Source organism: Mus pahari, chromosome 1 (assembly GCF_900095145.1).
Source record: "Mus pahari chromosome 1, PAHARI_EIJ_v1.1, whole genome shotgun sequence".
Lineage (NCBI taxonomy): Eukaryota > Metazoa > Chordata > Mammalia > Rodentia > Muridae > Mus > Mus pahari.
This window is the reverse complement of record NC_034590.1, coordinates 135,175,788-135,198,695: the sequence shown is the minus strand read 5'-3', so window position 1 is coordinate 135,198,695 and position 22,908 is coordinate 135,175,788.

The window sequence follows — 22,908 nt, the reverse complement described above, 5'->3', positions numbered from 1 at the left end:
AAAGAAAGAAAGAAAGAAAGAAAGAAAGAAAGAAAGAAAGAAAGAAAGAAAGAAAGAAAGAAAGAAAGAAAGAAAGAAAGAAAGAAAGAAAGAAAAAGATCTAGTTTAGGCCCAGACTGTGTCTCTCAGAGTCAGCCCTTCATATGTTGCCTGCACCCCAGGAGTGTCAGTCATGTAGCTGAATTCCTGTCCTTTTAGGTGAATTCTTAACTAGTCCTCACCATGTGGCCTCACTCAGATACAAACTGTAGTTTACACTAGTTAAGAACAGGATGACTGCCTGGGTGTCATGGCACTTGCCTGTGCCCTAGGTACCTGGGATGTAGGAGGTAGAGGCAGGAGGATCAGGGATCAGGAATCCAAGGCCATCCTTAGATATCTGCTGTGTATGAAACTAGGTTGGGTTACCTGAGATCTGTACTGGAGATCCTGTCTCAAAAATAAACAAAGGAATGGAGGGAGAGAGGGGGAGGGGGAGAGAAAGAACATGAAACAGAAAAAAAGAAAGATCTCATGACAAACTAACTTCGGAATTTTCTTTGATGCAAATATACCCACACACACAGAGATTTTTTAATAACAGCTGGAAATCGTCTTTGCAAGCTAATGTCAAAATCCAAGTATTGGAAACTGGAGAAGTGGTTCAGTAGTTAAGAGTAATTACTGTTCTTCCAAAGAACTCTGGTTCCGTTCCACGTACCCACATAGGGGCTCAAAACTGTTTGTAACTCCACTTTAGGGGATCAGATGGCCTCTTCTGAGGGCACCACCCGTGCATGTTGCACATACATGTATTTGTATGAATATATATGCCTATATATGTACATATGTATACACACACATTAAAAAAATAATTTATAAAGAACCACCAAGTATTCTTCAATGCACACATGCTTTGGCAACAGGGAAGAGAAGGTGCAGCTGCATCTCTCTCAGGCCATTACAGCGATGCTTTGCAGACAGCCTTCTCTCTCCTCAGTAGCTTCCAGGGCAGGTGTTCACCTTCCTTCTCTCTCTTCTTCCCAGGCTCCTGGGGCAAAATAGAAATCATATAATCTGCAAAAACAAAACAAAATAGACAACAACAACAAAACACCTCATCCCCAAAGATGGCAGCCCAGTTCTTCTCCTGACAAGCATGCGCTCCACACGAGTGTGCCCTGTGCAGCTACACAGATGCACGATTGCATGGAGTAAAGGAGTCGCCACCCCAGAACAGCGCACCCTGGCGTTAGAGGGAAAACGACATCAGCAGAGAGTTTACCCGGACCTCTCTTTCTTCACCTGAAGAAGATCCTGAAATTTCTCACTATGAATACTCACGGTGCACAAGGAGAAGAAGACACAGTTCCTGTGTCTGAATACAAAAGGAAACAGAAGAATCTTAGTGGACAGTCTTTGCCATATGAGCACCCCCCCCACACACACACACTTTTAAGCACACTTCTGTCCACCTGCCCTCCTCATCAGTTTACGCAGCAGAAAGACACACAGCTGTCCCTGTCTCTTCGGGTCTTCGTTTTCAGAGGGCTCTCGTATTACATAAAGCTTGAGTTAATAACTATTATTCTTTTCTCATTTTATGGTAGGATCCCCAACCGTTTGCCCAGTGATGAGTGAGGACATCTTTACCTCTGTGCAGCATCTTTGTGCCTCTGAAGGTTTATAAGCCGCTCAATAGTTAATTAATCACCAAGATTAATAGATCACCAAGATTATCTCATGTTTAACCTCAATTCCAGGGATAAAAAGAATGGGGTTCCCAAAATGTTTTGAATGTTTTTATCACAAGGAAATTATCGATTTTAGAAGATGTATATGTTTAATTGATTTAAAGATGATATAACATATGAACATACTGCAATATCACATGGAACTCTATAGATATATACAATCTGTATATCTTATGCATAAATTAAACAAATCTGCAGAAAGAAGTAAACACTATAGTAACCAGAAAGTGATATTATAATACAAATGTTGATAAAGGCAAGCCATTCAATTGATAGGGACATTAAATGCTTGAACAACTTGCTTTCTCAATCAACAACAAAAAATAATTACAAAGTAAATGTGCAAATTATGAAAATAAAAAATATATTAATAAATTAGAATACTTTCTGTCCAAAAAGTAAAGTTGTCACTTTAATTTTTTTTTCCTAAAGATTGCCTTGTTTGGACACTCTTGGATATCTGGACTTGTGTGTGTGTGTGTGTGTGTGTGTGTGTGTGTGTGTGTGTGTCTGAATCTCCAAGTTCTTTCCATGGCTGTGGTTGGGCTGGGTGGTGAGTTGGCCCCAGTTGTGCCTCAGAGTTTCCGTTGGCCTCTAATGGCCACGATCCTTCAGTGTGTCCTCAGCTGCTTCCACCCTGACAGGCTGTTGAATGAGCAAACGCCTCTCAGAGAATGCTTTTTTGCAAAAAGTTGTAACTGTGACTTTTTTTCCCCCATTCAAAAACCAACTCTGTGGTGCTTGGCAGTTGAGAGCACCACCCTGGCTCTATAGTGTCAAAAAAAATTTCCCAAAAATACAGCCCTTGGGGTGAGGAGACTGTTAACAGTGAATGCATTCTGTATCATTCAGCCATACACCAAGAGTTCTACAAGCATAAGATTTTTCTTTAGTCCAGAGAATATTTGAATTTGTTTTTCCTTAAATACAAAGTCAATAAATTGTAAGACATAGGTAAGAACACAAAACAGGGGTGGGAGGGAAAACAGCACATGTGCCATAGGGATACATTCTCAAAAGCTGTTGAATTTTAAAATCTATTGCTGTGTGTGTATGTGCATGTGTGCGTGTGTGTGTGTGTGTGTGTGTGTGTGTGTGTATGTGTGCGCGCGCGTGTGTATATGTATGTGTGTGTGTGATGCACAGAGGCCACAGAACAATGTCAATGTCTTCTACTACTGCTTCCTACATTGATTTTTTTTTTAGGCAGGGTCTCTCCCCTAAATCGGGTGTTCAGTAATTTGACTACACTGACTGCTCAGCAAGCTCAGAGCAGCTGCTGTCTCCTCCTCCATCCTCTGCTCCCCTGGGTACAGCCACATTTTGCCATCCCCTGCCCTTTTTACTTCTTATGTGGATGCTGTTCATCTGAACTTGGGGCCTCGTGTTTGTGCAACAAGCATTTTACCCACTGAGCCATCTCCCTAAAAGCCAGTGATTTAAAAGGATTCTATTAGCATATACTATTTTCCATGACATCGTTGTGACATTTCCATACAAGGACTTAAATCATATCCAGTCCTCTTTTAACACTTTTGTCTCCCTCCCTGCCCCCCACTAGCCCCTTTGCCTATGAGTGTCAGGATCAGAGGACAACTTTAGGGAGTTTGTTCTCAGCTTCTACCGTGAAGTTCAGGTCACCAGACTCAACACAGTAGTTGATCCACCTTACAGGCCCTAACCCATGGGTCCATACGCATTCATCCACAGATGACCACAGGATGACTCTGTAAGCTGGTTCTGTCACTAGTGCAGCAGTGAACATCAGTGGGCAGGTACAAGGAATCTGTTCAACTCCATGTTTTCCAGGCCCCTTCCCACTCATTTTCAGAACTATAGCATTGCAATGGATAACCAGACTAACATTGTTTTCCCCTTCATGCCAAGTGGGAACTCTGTCCCTTCTATAAGAAGCACCATTATCATAAGTCTCAAGAAATTAGTTTGACCTAAACTGATAGGTGCCTAGGGACCTTAGGGATATTCTGTCCATTCCCTTAGACCTGATGGAAACAGTATTGCAGTGTTAATTTACATATAAACGGAATAAAACCAAAATCTTTCTTCCTTGTACAGAGGTACAGTGCCCAGCTGTTCCTGGGCAGCAGCAGTACAGAATGCAGTGTACCCAGAGCCATGCTGGCCACTGAATGGTGTGATAGTAGATCATTTTGCTGTAGGGAGGATTTTTTTACTCTCCAAAGGGCAGGTGACATACCTGTATCCTGTGATCCACTGATGAATTCAGGAACCCACAGTGTAAGTCCTTACAGATCTTATGCATTTCATAAGTTTGCATTCCTGTCACCAGTGAGGACATGCAATCCTTCTAAAAGGCTGCCTTGCCCTTCCATAAACATATCTGGGATAAATGTTGAGCACTGGGGGAGGGGGGGTAACATGAAGGTCAAATTCTGGGGGCCGTCATGCTTTTTCTCACATAGTCCTTCAATGGTTCTGAGAGTTAATGTCACTTTATCTCCATGTTACAAATAAAGAACCAAAGGTCCAAAGACTAACCAGCTTCTTCAGCGACACTCAGAGGTAGAGAGTCTTCAAGTCCATTCTCTAGGGAATGGTCCTCAACCTTGCTAAATCTGTGACCCTTTAATACAGCTCCTCATGATGTGATGACCCCCCCAACAATAAAACTATATTCGTTGCAACTTTGTAACTGTAATTTTGCTGCTGTTATGAATTGTAATATAATACCTGATACACAGGAGATCTGATATTGACCCCTGTGAAAGGGTCTTTCAACTCCTCAAAAGAGTCATGAACCACAGGTGGAGAACCAACACTCCAGTGGTTATGCTATGATGAGTATCTTAAGGGCCAGACTGGTTTGGGTATTGGGAAACAAACACTACATCAAGAGTTATATTACAGGGAAGAGTAAAAGGCTGTGTTTGCTGCAATGTTTTGGTCGGAATTCATTATCGCGGTGCAGGGCTGAGGGTCCCCTGTGAGTTACGCTGGACACCCAGCCATGGTGCCTCCTGGGAACAAGCAGGACTGGGCAGATCATTATTTCTGAAGATCAGATGTCATTTAAAGAGGAAGTTATACCTTAAGCCAGAGTATGTGTGTCACTGTATTAATTTATTAGGACCCATTAGACAGGGAAACAGAAACAATCATCTTTGCTTCTAATTTCTTCTAAATGTTTATTCTTTCTCAAGGCAAAGGACAGTGTACAACGTTGTGCTAATTTCCTTTAAACTCAGCAGACTCTAAAGCTGCATGACATCTTTTAGTGGTCTTCTGTGGGGGATAATGAAACCATTAGATTCCTCTAATGCTGATATTTGTTGTAACATTTTGATAAACACGGCCCTTCTCTGAAAAGGAGTTATGCTCTTTTGATTTTTGCCGCTTTTGTCTTTGCCAAGGGTGTCCCAAATAGGTTGACTACAAATGTTTCCGCTAATGAAATGGCCTGGAAATAGTACCACTGGGGCTCTAGGCAATGTAGTCAATCTGATTGCATTATTTGAGGCCCACTTTTGCTGAGTAAATCTTCTAACAGCCTTAGGTAGTTTTTATTATAATTAGCTTATTTAAGCATACAACTAGTTAGCTTAACAATGTAATTTTAACCTAGTCTTGGGCTACCTTAAGTACACAAACGAATTTTGAACCTTTACAGGGGCTTTCTTGACTCAGATGACTAATACGCTAAAGAGAAGCCACAGCCTCTCTAGTTGGAAGACACCAGGACTGTGGTGGTATGGCTGAATCTCCCCTCTACATCTCTGTAATTTGGTTACAGTTGGGCCTGGACATACAGCACCTAGAATAAGCACTTACAGTGTACTAACAAATGATTTAGAATCAACTTGTTACTGTTTTGTCCTAAATGACAAAATAGCATCATGTTTTGTTGTTTCTTGAGCAGTTCCTGTTAGATATTCAACTCCTGATGAGTTCCTAAGTTACTTACGCTGGCTTCGAAAGTGGGGTGGACAAGTTGGTTTCTAAGCCAGGGATGTGCATGCATTCAGAGTAGCAGACACCATGAGACTAAGCATGGAAGTGTTGGCTACTGTTGGGTCCTCCCTTTAAACGGTGTCGTGCCTCTTACAGGCACGCTGGGGGTTACTCCCCAGATCAGCCAGAGTACAGCAGAATGGCTGGGACACAGCGTCCTCAGACCGCCCACTGTCAACGCCCACTCGTCGCCCGGACCAACCACCAATGTCGTCACGCCTACTCGATTGGACCCGCCTTCTGGACACCGGACCGCGCCATTCCTCCATTGGGACATGGACCATTGCGCCATGCAGCTCTGAGAGAGACACTCAGCAGAGACAATGGACAATGGGACACGTGAGGGAGGGTTGGGTTATCCCGCGTGTAATCAATAAATCATAATAATCTTTCTTGCAAGTCATCTTATTTCAGGAAGATTAGCTCTGCAGTACGAACCCACACCAAGGTGTTTTCTGCGCACACAGACAGGCGTCGGTCTGTGTGCAGGCAGAAACACTACAGGCTACCTCTTCAACAAAGGGGTCTAGAAGAGACCAGACCAATTGTCTTGCAAATTGTTCTGTATTCTCAATTTATCCAGCTGTGCCTTTGTGGTAGACAGTAACTTGTTTCTCTACCATATGCATATCTTGAAGCCAACTCCAGGACCAAAATGTTAAATCTCACTAAAATTGTGTAAGTATATTACCCATTAGCAGTTGTGCTGTGAGACTGTCAATGGAGGCATATACCTTCAGATAGAGGACTGCTCATCACACTACCAGGCATTATGAACAGAGAGAGCATGAGAGTGACCTGACATGACTCCATGCAATGTGGCATGAAGGTCACAGTGTTCTCTAGGGACTATTGGCAGCATTGTTCTGGTTTTGAGCAGATGGGGGAGAGACATTCTAGCACTTCTTGGTTTAGGACAGTCATATTTTCACTTCTTTAAATCCTGAAGGGTATTCAGACCAAGGGAACCCTGGGAAACTCTGTGACTTCAGTCGTTGTATCCATTTGATTTCCTAATGTTGTTGCCATAGCTAAGGCTTCAAGTATTATGTCGACTATTCCTGAACTTAGTGGAACTGCTTTGATAATTTTCTCTATTTTATCATGATGCTAGCTATAGGTTTTTATTGTTTAATCTCCATGAGTTTGTGTAGTTTCTTTTGTTGTTATTCTATTATGATCAGATAGGATATAAGAAGTTCTTTCCATTTTCCCGTATTTGTTAAGACTTGCTGTATGACCTTATACATGATCTATTTTAGAGACAGTCCCATGGGATGATAAGAAGAATGTGAACTCTGCACCGTGTAGATGGAATACTCTGTAGTCGTGCTAGGTTCCTTGATCTATGGTGTCATTCAGTCACAATGGTTCTCCGTTTATTTTTGTCATGTGAGTCTCTATTTGTGACAGTTGGATTATGAAATTACCCACTATTATTGTAGTGGCATTAATCTGTGACTTCGCATCTAGTGGAATTTATTTTATGTAATTGGGTGAGACTGTGCACATGTAATTCAGTGCACATGTGCTTAGAATCGTGTCTTCTCGATGGAGTGTTCCCTTAGTTGACGTGAAGTGCTCTCTGCCTCCCACAACCAGTTTAGCAGTGCTTTCTGCCCGTGTTCTCCTGGATGTTTTTATCATCTTTCCAATGTGAAGAATTCCCTCCAGGATCCCCTGTAAATCTAGTATAGTGCTCATAAGTTCCTTAAACCTGCTTTTGTCACGGAAACTTTTTCTTTCCCTTTCATTTTGGCAACTAGTTTTGCTGTGCATTGGTCTGGATTGCCCCAGTGGTCCTCCTAATCGTGGGTTACTTCTTTCCACAGCCTTCTGTTTTTAAAAGTTTCTCCTGAGGCGTCATCTGTTATTCTCATGAGCTGGCCTTTATAGTGGACATTTTGTTCCAGATTTTCAACACACTTTCTTTGCTCTGTATATTTAGTGTTTTAATTATAATATGATATAGGAATTTTCTTCTTTTTTTTTTACCTTGTCTATTTAGCATTGTATGTATGTAGATAAGCATCTCTTTTTCTATATTTGGAGAAATCTCTTGTATGGTTGTATTGACATTGTTTTCTATGACATTGGTATTGAGTTCTTCTTTGTCTATGCCCATAACTTGCAGGTTTTATTCATGGTCTCTCCAAGATCTCCTATGTTCCTTTCATATGTAGTAAATAATTTATCTTTGTTATTCTAGTTCCTCCACCTTGTCTTCAAGCTCTAATACTCCATTCCCCCTGTGCTGCATTCTGTTGGTCAGGGAATCCACTGAGCTTTGCATTGGACTTATTTAAGTTTCATTTGTATTATTTCAATTTGGTTCTTCTTCAGTATTTCTATTTCCTTATTGAATTACGTATTTTCATATGCAATCCCAGAGTTTTCATATCCTGTACTGACATTTTTATTTAATTAAAGTGGTTTTGTGCTTTTTTTTTTTTTTTTTTTTTTTTTTTTTTTTGAGATAGGGTTTTTATTTTTTTTATTAGTTTTGATAGATTTTTTTTTTTTTTTTTTTTTTTTTGGAATCCATTCAGTAGTTTATCTGTATCTTCTGCGTCCTTTGAACATGTTTATAGTAATGTTTAGGTCTTTGCCTGGGATTTTTACCTAAGTCACTTTCTTTAGGAAACATTGTTGTGAGGTTGGCATACTTTGAGGACACATGTTCTCGTGGTTTTTTTCATGTCATTGGTATATCATCATTGAACTTTGAACATCCAGACTTAGATCCTTATTTTACTTTTTTAAGTTACCTTTCTTTTTTTAGTAGCATTTGAAATATCCAGAAGGAGCTAGGTCATAATAGGGTTGAAATGACATTTACCTCTATTATTCTGGTGGTGTGGGCCCCAGACTTCATCCCTAGTACTCAGTGGAACAACAACCACTATCCATGAATAGATTCACCATGGCAAGAGAGTAACAGTCAACTACAAAGCTTCACTCCTGACTTAGCTTCTTTTCCTGTTGCTTTGATACAATACTCTGATAAAAGCAGCTGAAGGTATGAAGTATTTATTGTAGTTCCAAGTCCCAGATTACAGTCCATCACAGTGGATAGTACAAGGCAACGAACAGGAACTTCAAAGAACTGGCCACATTGTATGCACACTCAGGAATAGAAAGCAATAATGCTTAGGGAATGGTGCCACCCAGAATAGACAGGTATTCTCACATTAATTACTGTAATCAAAATAATCCTCCACAGACATTCTCAAATGCTTTTATTCCAGGTGATTCTAGGATTTTCCAAGTTGACAATTAGCACTAACCACCATAACTATACCTATTGTCAATTTGATGTTCAAATGCATCCCTTCTAGTTAGTTACCTTCCACCATTGTCCCCAAGGTCTCATGTTTACTTCTTAATGGAAAACACAATCCAATTTTAAAAGTCCTGATAGTCTTGCTGGCATATGAAATAGTGTCTGGGTTTGGTGGTTGTATATGGGATGGATCCCCTGGTGGGGCAGTCTCTGGATGGTCTTTCCTTCCACCTCAGCACCAAACTTTGTCTCTGTAACTCCTTCCATAGGTATTTTGTTCTCCATTCTTTGTCCAGGTCTTCCTTCTTCTTGAGTTTCATGTGTTTTGCAAATTGTATCTTGGATATTCTAATTTTCTGGGCTAATAATATCCACTTATCAGTGAGTGCATATCATGTGTGCTCTTTTGTGATTAGGTTACCTCACTCAGTGTCTCTAGTTGCATATGTAGCAGAGGATGGCCTAGTTGGCCATCAATGGAAGGAGAGGCCCTTGGTATTGCAAAGATCATATGCCCCAATACAGGGGAATGCCAGGGCCAGGAAGCAGGAGTGGGTGGGTTGAGGAGCGAGGATGGGGAGGGTATAGGGGGCTTTGGGATAGCATTTGAAATGTAAATGAAGAAAATATCTAATAAAAATATCTTTAAAAACGTCCTAATAGTCTTTTCAATTTTTATACTTTAAGAGTCCAACGTTTTTAACATTTGTTTTGTTTTACCTATTTCATTATATATGTATGAGAATTTTGCCTGCTTATATGTATGTATGCCATATATATGCCTCGTGATTGCAGAAGTCAGAAGAAGGTACCAGATCCTGTGAAACTGGAGTTACAGGTGGTTGTGAGCATCTCAGTGTTGATATTGGAAACAGAAATCAGATCCTTTGAAAGTACAGTTTATGAGTTTGTTCTCTATAGCTGTGATAAAACATAATGACCAAAGCCAATTTGGAGTCGAAAGGGTTGATATGATGTACTCATCCTGATCATAGTCTGTCACTGAGGGAAGCCAGGACAGGAACTGAAGGCAGAAACCTGGAGGCAAGAACTGGAGCTGAGGCTATGGAGAAACACTACTTTCTGGCTTGCTCTCCATGATTTGCACAGTCTGCTTTCTTATACAACCCAGGACCAGCCATCTGCCCAGGAATGGCACCACCTACAATGGACTGGGCCCTCTCACATCAGGAAAATGCGCACACACACACACACACACACACACACACACACACACACACACACTTGTCTACAGGCCAATTGGTTAGAGGAATTTTTTTAAATTGATGTTTCCTTTCCTAGATGACTCTAGTTTATGTCAACACAGGCAGTAACAACTCTTAACACCCAGCCATTTCCCCAGCCCTGTGTTCAAGCTTTTAATATTTCCAACATTTATAGACATGTATCATGTTAAACATGTTTAAGCATACTTGTGTTATAAGTTCCTGTATATAAGATTACAGGATTAAATTGTAGGAGTATTCAAGTTGGTGACAGATATTGTCACACTGAGCTGTGTAGAGCACACACACACACACACACACACACACACACACACACACACACACACTTTACTGCTGCCATGTACAGACAAGCCCCACATCCTCACAAAACAGTGCTCTGGGTTTTGTTAATACAACTGCACTTTCAGTTCTGCCTGGTTTTCTGACCTGTTATCTGTGTAAATGTGAAGTTGGATTCTGCTTTCCTGTGTTTAAGAGCAGTTGTCTAAATCCCTAGAAGGCTAAATGCACCATATTAATATGCTGTTTTTTAATGTTTAGCCAAATGTTTGAGGTGAGTGAAAAGGTAAGGTACTCTATATTTTTAGAAACCTAGAGACTTTCAATAATTGCAAATGCCTCTTTTTCTTGAGTCCTGACTGAGGAAACTGTGAGATTTCTGACCCTTCCTTTGTGGTTGTTTGAGCTCTGATGTTTCTCAGATCCACCAGATATTCTCAGGTGGGGGAAAAAAACCTGATAAATGTTATGTTTATATAAATCCTCATGATGATATCTACCCTTTATCAAGGAACCTCTTAAATGGCCATCATTTAAGGTCACCATTGTTTCTTCAATTCTCTCTGATACCAGATTTGATGAACCTTTGGGTTTGGGGCTCTTTATGGGGCCCCCCTTTTCCATCCATTCTGCTTTTACAATCTTCTCTATGCCACCCCTGACACCAATATTCTATAGATTCCTGGGATACATGGCAGTCTAGTTTTTATAGTGGTACAGTATAATAAACAACAGGGTGGCAGCAAAATTCTGAAGGCAAGATGGAAGAGATTGGCATGGTTAAAGAAATCCCAGTAATGGAACCAGAAATCCTGCCAGGTACTTAATATGGCCATGGCCTTATTTGCTCAGACAAGAACATTTTCTTCTGAAACCAACTGTCCTAAATGTGGAGAGAGAATAAGGACTTCATACACATTTTGCAAATAAAGCTGGATTCATAGGCATTAGGGAGTTAAGAAACTCCCCTAATGCCTATGAATATATATTTGTTGGGGAACAGCTATTTAACCCACTGCAGTGAACAAGCTAAGAATCGGATCCAGGCTCTTTCCCATTCTCCATTTTCCATTTCCAGTGTGCTTTGGACTCCTCTGTGTTCTTCTTGTGCACTGCTTTTCCAGTGTTAAGGATCACTTTTACTATCAGGACCTATGAAACCCATGACATCATACAGGCGTAACCCGCACACCTGTTGCCAAGGCAACAGTCACCGTATTCCCAGAATCCACTTGGCTCACTTCCCACCTTTACCTGTGACTATGTCAGCATCCATATATAAAGAAAGCCCCCCATCTCTCTCCCCCCCTTCTCTATCCACTGCTACCTTGCTCCTCTGTCTCGCAATAAACCTCACGTGGAACTGTTTTGCCTGGTATGGTCCTTCTGAAGCTGATCATCAAGATCATAACAACCACACCATGGTTTCTGCTTACTTGAGGTTCATATTGCTCTCTGTGTTTGTATTTTGTGCCAGGGGACAGCCTGGGTACTTGGGAGAAATCACTGAATTCTACTTAATTCTCCCTTGGCTTCTAAGGGGATACCCTGCCTTATTTCTAAGTAGTCAGTCAGATGGAATTTGTTGAATCATCAAAGCTTATGGCTGCTGCGCAGTGCTTATCATTTAGTGTGCATTAGGCTGATATTAATCACTTCCCATTCCTTATCTTGTCAGTGTCAGTTCATGTTTACAGAGGACAATGAGGTTCTGAGAGGTCAGTGAATTTGTTTCAAGTCCCAAAGCTGGTGATTGATGTAACTAAGATTTGAATCCACACAATTTGACTTCAAATATAATGCTCTTCAAACTGTAGTTAGTAATTCTACCACTACAGTACTGCTGCAGAGTGAGCCCCTGGTGCAGAGTAAGTATTCTGCCACCAAGCCAGGCTGGTCTGGGATCAGTAAGGCTTAACAAAGAAAAACTTGTTAATCACGGAATTGACCATGAGTTTCTAATAGGAACAGACTGGACATTCAGACAGCTTTTTGTTTTTCTTCAATTCATTTTTGGACTGACTTGTTAAAAGATTTTTTAGAACCGTTGAAGGAAAGTACTTGGAACTTGAGATCAGATTTTAGGAAAACATAAAATTGGGAGATTTCCTTTCTACCGTTATCCCCCCAGGGTTTGGAGTTTCCTTGTGCTCAGAAAGGTTACTTTGACTTTGTCAGCACATTATAATGGATGTTTGCTCTTAAAATGCAGCATTTTTGCCCCTCACACTACAGTGGCAAATTTTGTTTTGCCTATTCATCAATGTAAAACAAATTCCCTTCAACGGGGTAACATAATATAAAGGTCCATGTAACTCCAAGGATTTAGTGAAACCCAGTCAGCACCATAATTCTTCCCCTCTGATTAACATTTTAGCTGAAGGAAGAACAATAAATCATTAATATAACCCCTAAAGTCTAAACAAAATCTTATTGCTTTAGAATATATTAATTTATTTTTAATGTTCATGTCCATTTTAGAAGAATGGCTTAGTAACAATATTTTAACTACTTAAAATGATAATGACCGATCTACCAATCCGTCATCTGAAGTCAAATGCTGAACTAAGCTACAATTGCTCATTGTATTCTCTGCAGTAATGAAATTCCTTAACAATGGCATATTTATAGTGTAAATGGAAAAGGTCACCTTCTTTCGTATATTGTCCTCCTTTAATTAACTCTGGGGTCTTTGAAAGCAATTTAGGCCTGAAAGTCTTGATGGATTTATCATTTTTCCTCTTAAAGTAAAACAAATGCCACTTGTATGTAAAGGATCAGGCTACCTTCTTCAACTCCAGAGTGGTCTTTGAATGTCGTGCATTTGAGAGATTCTTGGAAAAGCATGCCTGAATTCAGTCTGGCAGCTTAATTGCATGAGAATGAACAAGATTAGGAAACAAAAACAACAGTTCTGGCAAGAAAGAAAGACTGGCCCTCTTGCCCATTTGCAGAGTTACTTCCCCTCCTCTGTATTCAATACCAACAAGTCACCAAGACAACAGAAGGCAGGAGGCACTGGGTGGAGTAGCATAACCATTGGGAACCAGTGTGTTTAGGTTTTTGAAAGCCATAACAAGGACTATGCGACCTGTTATACGCAAAGTTTCATTTCATTATTTGGATTAATGCCTGTGCACAAAAGTGAATATTTGATGATACTTGCTGACTATAATGTTTTACAGACTCTATAAATTCCTAAGGAAAGTTGACTGCGCTTGACTTCCACATTCAATAGACTTAGTCAATAATCAGTGAATTTAATGAATTTAATGTATCCTGGATACTTGGTGAGGCTACCGAGCTGTTTTCACTGTAGAGCTAGGGAAACCAAATGATCACAAGCTGAGGAGACTTGTTCAAGGTCAATGGGAGATCAGGGAGGAGGACATGTCAAAATACCCTGTGCTCATTGCCATTTGGTTACTCTCTCCTTCATTCATGTTTCTATTGCCAATGTCTTTTTCTCTAAAGAAGAAGAAAACGATACGAAAACCCTTTCTCCAAATAAAGCATACTTTTGATAATTTCTCTATCCACAAATCTATTCTACTATTCTTGATTCCAGGGAAGATGAATTCCTAGGGGTACGAATCCAAGCATTTCTATTACTACTACTGAGTCCCACATAGAATACCAGTGACAGCCAGCTCAAGGGACTCTCCTCTTATGTAAGTTGGGGGAGGGAGGGAAAGTGAGGCAGTGATGAGGAGATGGGGAAGTGTTACTGAATCCTCCCTGCTACTTCTCAATAGCTCCTGGAAGAATCACAAGCCCAAATGGGTTTCAGTTCTCTTTCAGATCTACAGCATTCCGCATCCTCATAGCCACTGAGTGTGCTCTTTCATTACTCATGGTGACTTTGAATGCTATCCAAAGGCTCTTCTACTCTTTCTGTCAATTTAACCTGTGGGCATACGTTTCCATCCAGGGCAGCTGATTAGCTCAATATGTAACTACACTATTATATGCATTATATGTAGATGAGAGAGAGAGAGAGAGAGAGAGAGAGAGAGAGAGAGAGAGAGAGAGAGATCTCATGTGTGTCTATGCACACATGGATAAGGCCACCTTATAGTTTGAGAACAGGTCTCTCACTGAACTCAAAGCTCATCATGTGTCTGTCCAACCCTGTACTGGAATCAGAGGTGCATGCTGTTATCTCTCTCTCTCTCTCTCTCTCTCTCTCTCTCTCTCTCTCTCTCTCTCTCTCCCTCAGTGGTGTGTGTGTGTGTGTGTGTGTGTGTTATGATGTGCTGGGGATTGAATTCAGGGCCTTGGGCTCACATGGTAAGCACCTTACAGACTGTTCCATTTCCCCCTAAACCTTCATCAAGGCCCATTAGATCTTCAATATGACTATTGGAAACTGAGAGAAACTACAGAAAGCCAATGTCACAATGCAAGCCTTTAAAGGGGTCAGAAAATAATAGATTCCACACTAAGGACCAACAGACGGTCAGTAAACCTGGTCAATTTTAATAGAGGCTAGAATATATTAAAGCAAGTAAGTCCATATGAAAAGATTTGGAAATACATCTCTGGAGGAGTCTGTAAGGACATTTCTAGAGAGGTTTGACTGAAGTTGGAGAAATCACCCTGAACGTTCATGGTATATGATTGCATAGGCTAAGGTCCCACTGCGAATGAAAAGAATATCTCTGTTTCCTAACAACAGGCACAATGTAACCAAGTTATACCTTCTCTGCCATGATAGATAATTTCCCTTCTTAAACCCTGAGCTCAAATAAGCCCTTTCTTCCTTAAGTTGCTGCCATTGGGTATTTTAACTAAGAGAGACAGAGAAAGGGAGAGAGGATGGGGGAGAAGTGGGCAGGGTGTAACTGATGTGGAGTTCTCTTCAACTGTGAACATGTGTACGTTCCGGTCCCTCATATTTTAACTGTCATAATGTAGCCTTATTTAGATCAATCATTATCAACATTTACACCGTTATAGGTCTGGTTCGGTTTTTTGAGTTTTTTGGGGGTGACTAATTTGCCTTGAAGGTTTTAAGATCTTCTTGACTCCTTTTCCCTGGTAGTTCATAAAGCTATACCTCAGTAGGTGGCTATTTCATGCATTGTTCTGGGAATGTTATGAGCTATTCAGTCAATAAAGTCACAGAATTTTTCGTAAATTATTAATTTTTTTCATTCATTTTTCTTTGTTCTCTTTTTCTCCAACTCTTTGCAGATATTGACCTTCCTTGATTACTTAATACAGTTTTGTTTTGTTTTGTTTTGTTTTGTTTTGTTTTGTTTTGTTTTGAGACAGGGTCTCACTATGTAACCTGTCTGGCTTGCAATTCATTATGTAGACCAGGCTGGCCTTGAACTCAAAAGATCTGCCTNCCTTTGCTTTGTGATTAACAAAATGGTCTATAGTATAGTGTAATATTTAATATGTTTCTATGTAAAAGCAGACATAAATAAATATATATTTGTACTCTGTATAATCATTTGTTCTGTTTCCCATTGCTTTTCTCTCTGTCTCCTAGGAGGTAGGTCAACACGCCCTTCCATGCCCTCTGTTGAGAGTTTCAACTCTGTCACATTTTCAATTTCTAAGAGTTTTTTATGTTCTCTGAATGTGGCTTTTGAAGTAACATTCCAATCTTGTTTCTGTGATTTCATATCACTGTTCATCTCTTTAAGGGCATTAATAATAACTTTATTTTGAAGTTTTCTCTGCAACAGAGTTTATTTTCCCTCCAAATTGTTTCATTTCTTTATTTTCTCTGTAGTTGCCTGGTTGATCTCTATCTTTCTTGTTAGTGTCCTTCCTCTCTCTCCTGGGTGTCTGATTATGTCTAGATGTGGGAGAATTACAATGTTGATGGGAGGTTCTGAGTGAGTGCCAAGGAGAGGGGTCTGGTCGGGTCATGTGCTTTAGAGAACTTACGGTCTTTTGGATCCATCAGAACCCTCAGGGATGGCTTTTCTCTCTTTCCAGCTCCTTTTATTTTACAAGGAGAGAAAGATTCTGAATGAAACATGGAATTCTAGAAGCTGAATGAGTTGACAGGTCGCAGAAGTGAGTCTCAGCCTCCACGGTCCTCATTCCCTTCCCATGGATCCTGTGGGGGACACTTGCACGTACTTCAGCCGGCTCCATCCAGCCCACTGTACTTTGTCTAGCTTTCTATAGAAAGTGCATCACATTATTTTGCTAGTGTGAGTAGACATTACCAGGAGCAAGAAGTGAAGAATGCGTCTACAGCAGCAGTGTTTCTCCATGGTTTTGGTCCTCCCTGATTCAAGCCCTGTTCTTCACTCCCATGAATAGCTCTGTCTGGTGCCTCTAGCTCTGGATTCTTGATGATCTTTCAACAAAAAGTGAGGCAGCTTCAAGCTTGACTTTTTATTCTCTACACATTTACACATTTCAAATAATTATTCATTGTAGATTTTAAATGGTTTCTGGAAAAGCAAAGTTTGGATGAATATACTCAAGACACCATGTGCATCCAGAACTCAGATGACTGGTCACCTTTTCTCTCTCTGAAGCACGATGAATTTCTTTTCCTCCCCCGCATCTCTTAGCCTGTCTGCAGAGACCAGAAGTCTAGCCTCTTTCCTTCCACCATCAACTCTCTATTGACATCTTTATTGATCGATCAAAAACCAATTGGAAAACAAGACCTTAACATCAGAATCACCCCCTACATAGCTCTTTGCTGAAAGTGTTACTAAAGGATGTGTTTCCAGGACGTAAGGGAAAAAAAATGATCCTTGGAGGAAGGAGTATAACAGCAAAAGTATCAGTAGGTACAGGAGCCTGGTGAATGAGTGACACCTCCAGTGGAGGACTCTCCTTCCCGAAGATGCTAGTGATACTCAGTGTGAAAACATCGGATGCAGAAGGCAGCCATGATAAAAAGGCATCAGTACAGCTAGAAGCCATTCTAGACCTACTGCCTTGATCTTCAGTGAGCCTTACAGGTGAGGAGCCAGTGTCCCTGGGAAGCCAATGAGTCATTCTAAATCATTAAGATAAATAACCAGATATTGAATTTAACGTGTTGCAATTGACCAAACAAATACAATTTCCATACAGCAACATAAGTATGTATAAAATTGTTAAGTAGGTAATTTAAAACTCAACTTTTAGGGTCTAGGGAGGAATTTATAGGGGCTTCTAGTTGTGTAAAAGGCAAGATAGATAACTTAATAATTTCCCTCTGCTCTTCTCTGATTGCTTTCTCAGTGCATTTTATTGGACATCCCTTGAGCTGTAATGCAAGCTCAAGGTAATTTCCTTTGGCTCCTAGAAATATAACTTTATAAAATACAGATTCATGAACAAGATTCCATTTTGCTTGAAACACCCCCATGCCATCAAGATTTTCATTTTAATCCCAGAGCCATTTTCCACATGACTGTTTTTAACGTCCTAGTTGTTGGTTTTTAAAATAGCATCCATTCAATAGTTGAGACCATTCATCTTTTCTGACACAGCATAGAGAGTGCAGATTATTAATTGTCCAATTTGCACACATACAGTTTTAATTTCTATGCCCCTCATCTCAGAGGCAGGATCCCATATATAAGCCTATTTTGATGGGTAGATTGTCTCATAAATTTCAAGTATTAGCCTGGACCGATTGAAAGCTTGTGCTGTTAGAAAGCAATAGCAAATGTCTGTGCAGTGCCTGAACAGTATGCCAAGCACATGAACAGCAGTTGAAGCACTTGGGCAATGCAATTCAAACAAGTATTCATGACTACCCTGCAAAGTGGCAGTGCTGCTATTTCCATTTTTAAGCATGAGGAAAACAAGGCAACCAGGGACCAAGGAATGTGTTCTAGGTTCACAGGCAGTAAGTGACAAGCTACAAGTTGAACCCAATCCACCTGGCTCCTTCTGCTCCTACTTCTAAACAAATGGTCCTGCTTGTTAAATAGCCTTTTATTTCCCTCCTGGGAATTCTACTACTACTTAATTTTGTGGGTGGTGAAAAGATGAGGCTGTGTGTTCTTGTCTTAGTTGCTTTTCTATTGCTGTGAAGAGACACTGTGACTAAGGCAACTTAAAAAAGAATGCATTTAATTGGGGGATTTCTTACAATTTCAGAGGGCTCCATGATATTCAAGGTGGGGGATCATGGCAGACAGCAGACAGGCATGGAACAGTAGCTGAGAGCTTAAGTCTATTATACAAGCTTGAATGATGTTGGCTCTCTGAAACCTCAAAGCCCACCCCCCAATGACACACCTCCTCCAACAAGGCTGTACCTCCCAATCTTTCCCAAATAGTTCCACCATATAGAAGCCATGGGATACATTTTTGTTCAAAATACCACAATTCTTCACTCAAATCAACAGAATTATATAATACTTGGTTCCATGCCAGGAATTCTGATCTGGTAAGGACAATCATTTTTTTTAATTGTTTTTATGTATTTTATTTATTTATTTGTTTATTTATTTATTTATTTATCATTTTGCAGTGATGAGACTAGGCAAGCAATCTGCCACTGAATTATATCTCCAACCACAAACCTTGTATTAAAAAATAGAAAACCTCCCAGACAGTTCCAGAGTATGGCCAAAGTAGTAAGCCACTGACTTTAAACACTGAGGTATCCTACAATTCTGGAAATTACATTTTTTCCAACTGGTGGCCTAGGGTACTTGAGAAATCTGGAAGAATCAGTATCATTCAACATTGTTAACCTGGTGTTGGGCCCTTTACATTGAAAGAGTTGATATTAGTAATAATACTGTGTCTCAGTGATCAGTGGTGCTGTGTATGCAACACACACACACACACACACACACACACACCACTACCACCACCACCAACATCAACATCACCAACATTTTTCCACTTTTTCCTTGATTCCAAGTGATGGCTTATAACCTTAGCTCCCAGGGCTTAAGAGGCCATTCAAGGCTGGAAGTGTTCATGAAGCAGCTCATGAAGGTAGGACAACAGCCATACTGCACCTCCCTACAGTGTGAAACTCGAAGTGCCAACAGGGTGGTGATCTGCGAGGGAAGAAGACACTATCTACCTGTGTCTCCTCTTAACCTCTGTCACAGCTGACATTAACACCGGGCATAGAGCTGCTGTGGGACCAGCATTCTATGGAACTTTCAGGGAAGGGATTAGTCAGTTCAGCTATTCTAATTGCTCGGCCTTTCTCCTCAATCTGGAGGAGTCCTATCTAGGTCAGTCTCAGACAGCAGGACCCAAGCTGCCTTGTCATCTGTTTGCCTCTAGCACACAAGCCTTGACTTCGAATGGCGAAGTTCTCCTCCATCTTGGCCTGTGCTTCTGCCTCTCATAACTGTGGACTTTTTAAAGCCAACCTCTCCCTCTGTGGTTTATAAAATATTTTCTCTTATCCCAGAGAGAGCCCTTTACAACCAGTTGAGATTATTGCTTCTCTTTGGATTGGTTCTGTGAACCCAGGGCACATCTGGGCAGCTGACTCATCTCCACAACTGTTTCTCTGGGGACCAGAATCTCACTCCCCTTTCTACTAATCAAGGAATTGCAGCTTTGGCAAACAACCAGGTCAGGTGTACCAACAAGGATATGCCATTCCTCAGTCTTTACCTCAGCATGCATTTCCTGAGCCCAGGGAGAAAGTGGGCTGGGTTGCTCTTAAAACTGACACTTCTATTGTAAACACCAGAGACAGAGACTATGTGATTGAACTACAGCAAGCTGTGGTATTATTACCTGTGTCACCACCACCTTCCCCCAGCTGCCCACACATACAGGACACCCTGCTAAATTCAAATGCTAGATTCTCACCCTAAAGTATTAGGAGGTAGAACTTTGTGGAAATGGGTAGGTTGTGGAATCGGAGTCCTTATAGATGGGATTAACATCCTTATAAAAAGTCCCCAGAGAGACCCTTTATCCTTCATAACATGTGAAGGCCAAGTGAGAGGATGACTAACTGAAGACACAAGCCCTCACTGTGCAGCCTCCAGAGCCATTTGAGATAATCTTAGTCTGTTGTTTACATAAAACCTGTCTGGGACATTTAGTTGTAGCAGCCTGAACCGCCTGAGACACGACTGAGGGGACAGCCGGAACATTTGGACTCGGTCTTGAGACATGAACAAGAATGTTTGCTAGGCTGCTAAAAGTATTGCAAACTGGGTGGCTTGACCACATATTGCTTCTCGGTGCTAGAAGCTAGAAGTTGGAGATGAAGGGTCAGTAGTGTTGATTCCCTGAGGGACAATTAGAAGGATCTGTCACTCCCAAATCTGGGGGTGCCGGCACCCTTCAACATTTCTTGGCTTGTGGAACTATCCCTGTGGTCTCTGCCTTCACCTTCACATTCATTCCCTGTGTGTATATTTGTGGCCAAATCTTTCTTTGTGTAAGGACATGAATATTGGTTTGAGGTATCTACCCTACTTCATCGCAATTACAGTGACTTCATTTTCAAATAAGGAAATATTGAGTTGCTGGGACTCAGGTCTCCACTAGGTGTAACTTTGGAGAAAGGACTGGGGAGTCTGAGAAGGTGGTATGTCAAAGTTCATGTTCAAGCCTGCCTGGGGTTAGATGATGGCTTGGAGGGGGTGGGCTTTGGTGGTGGCTGATTGGAAGTTCATGTCCTAGTCTTGTGCTTTTAGGCAAGTCATTCAACTCACGGAACTGAGTTTGTACCTCTATTAATTGATCTTATTGCCTGGCCTGCTACCCAGTCCCTAGAAAAGGTAGCGTTTCCACTGTGACCTATTAGCCAGGAGTTTCGATTAAACAAACAAAAAGCAGTCATAGTGAAGGATGTGGTCTGGCAGCAAGCTGGAATTTGGAGTAAGCTGATAGAATAAGGATGAGTGGCAAGAGCGGAGCATCTGTTAAGGACCAATTTCCTTTAAATATTCCCTTAGTAGAAAGGTCATGTGAATGGGGCCACTTGGACAGTGGACTATATATGTTCTGTAATAAGAGGATATTTGTAAGAACTGACTGGCCTGGGTCTCCTTCCCTGCAATGATTCATGATTCAGACCTGCAGCAGGCACATGTTAGGCCCAAGGGTGAGAAGCAGCTGGAGCTGGACAGTAACCAAGAGACACTGCTGGCCCCAGGGCAGAGCCCACAGATGGCACCTCCTACTGGAATGCAATAGAGGTCGCTGGCAGGACAAACCAAGAGCCTGGAATTGTTTTCAGCACATTTTCAGCCTGACAGTGTATAATGAGTGGGGGGACTTGGATGCATGTGTTGACAGACAGACAGACAGACAGACAGACAGACAGACAGACACACACACACACACACACACACACANGGATGCATGTGTTGACAGACAGACAGACAGACAGACAGACAGACAGACAGACACACACACACACACACACACACACACAAACACACACACACACAGGGACAGAGGGACAGACAGACAGACAGACAGAGGGACAGACACATACAAACCAAGACAGACCTAAATACTGCAAATGTAGTCTTTTTTTTTTTTTTTTTTTACTTCTGAGGAAAATTACACACACTTATAAAAGTCAGATAAAGATGCATTTTTAAAGTTACTGGCAGGGCTGTGTGTGACTGGAGAGACAGCCCAGCAATTAAGAGCATGTATTGGTCTTGCAGAAGGCTCAAGTTCAATTTCCAGCACCCATATCAGGCAACTCACATCTGCCTACAACTCCGGCTCCAGAGATTCTGACCTCCTTGGGCACATACACATACACAGATACACACACACACACACATAGATGAATAACAAAGTAGTTTTTAAAAGTTTCTGGAAAGCATGAAAATGTATGCTGGACCCAAGTGAACGCACCAGTCCTTGTCAGTTAGGGTACACACTTCCTGTGATTCTAATGTGTCAATTTTTTTCCCGATGTCATTTATTTTATTTTGTTTTGTTTTTTATTGAAACTAATTTTATGCAGTATATTCTGATCATGGCTTCCCATACACCATCTCCTCCCAGTTCCTCGCCACCTCCCTTCCCATCCAACTTTGTGCCTTCTTTCTCTCTCTTTAGAAAACAGACAAATAAAAACAAATCAGAATTTGAAAGAAAAAAAAAACATGAGAAACACATACACAGAGAGACACATGAACTAAAAGCAAACCCCACAAAAACACAAAATTGGAAACAATAATATTCAAGCAAAATACTGTTAAGGAAAAAAAAACATCTCCAAAAAATGTCATTGAGTTCATTTTGGGTAGGCCATCTACTGCTGGGCATGGGTCCTACCCGTAAGTGTGGCTTGTATGCCCAGTGAGGATTCTGTTTCTCTGTCTCTGTCTCTGTCTCTGTCTCTGTCTCTGTCTCTCTCTCTCTCTCTCTCTCTCTCTCTCCTTTTTCTTTTTTTTTTTTTTTTTTACCATTATTGAGGGTTGACTAAATGCCAGGTGTT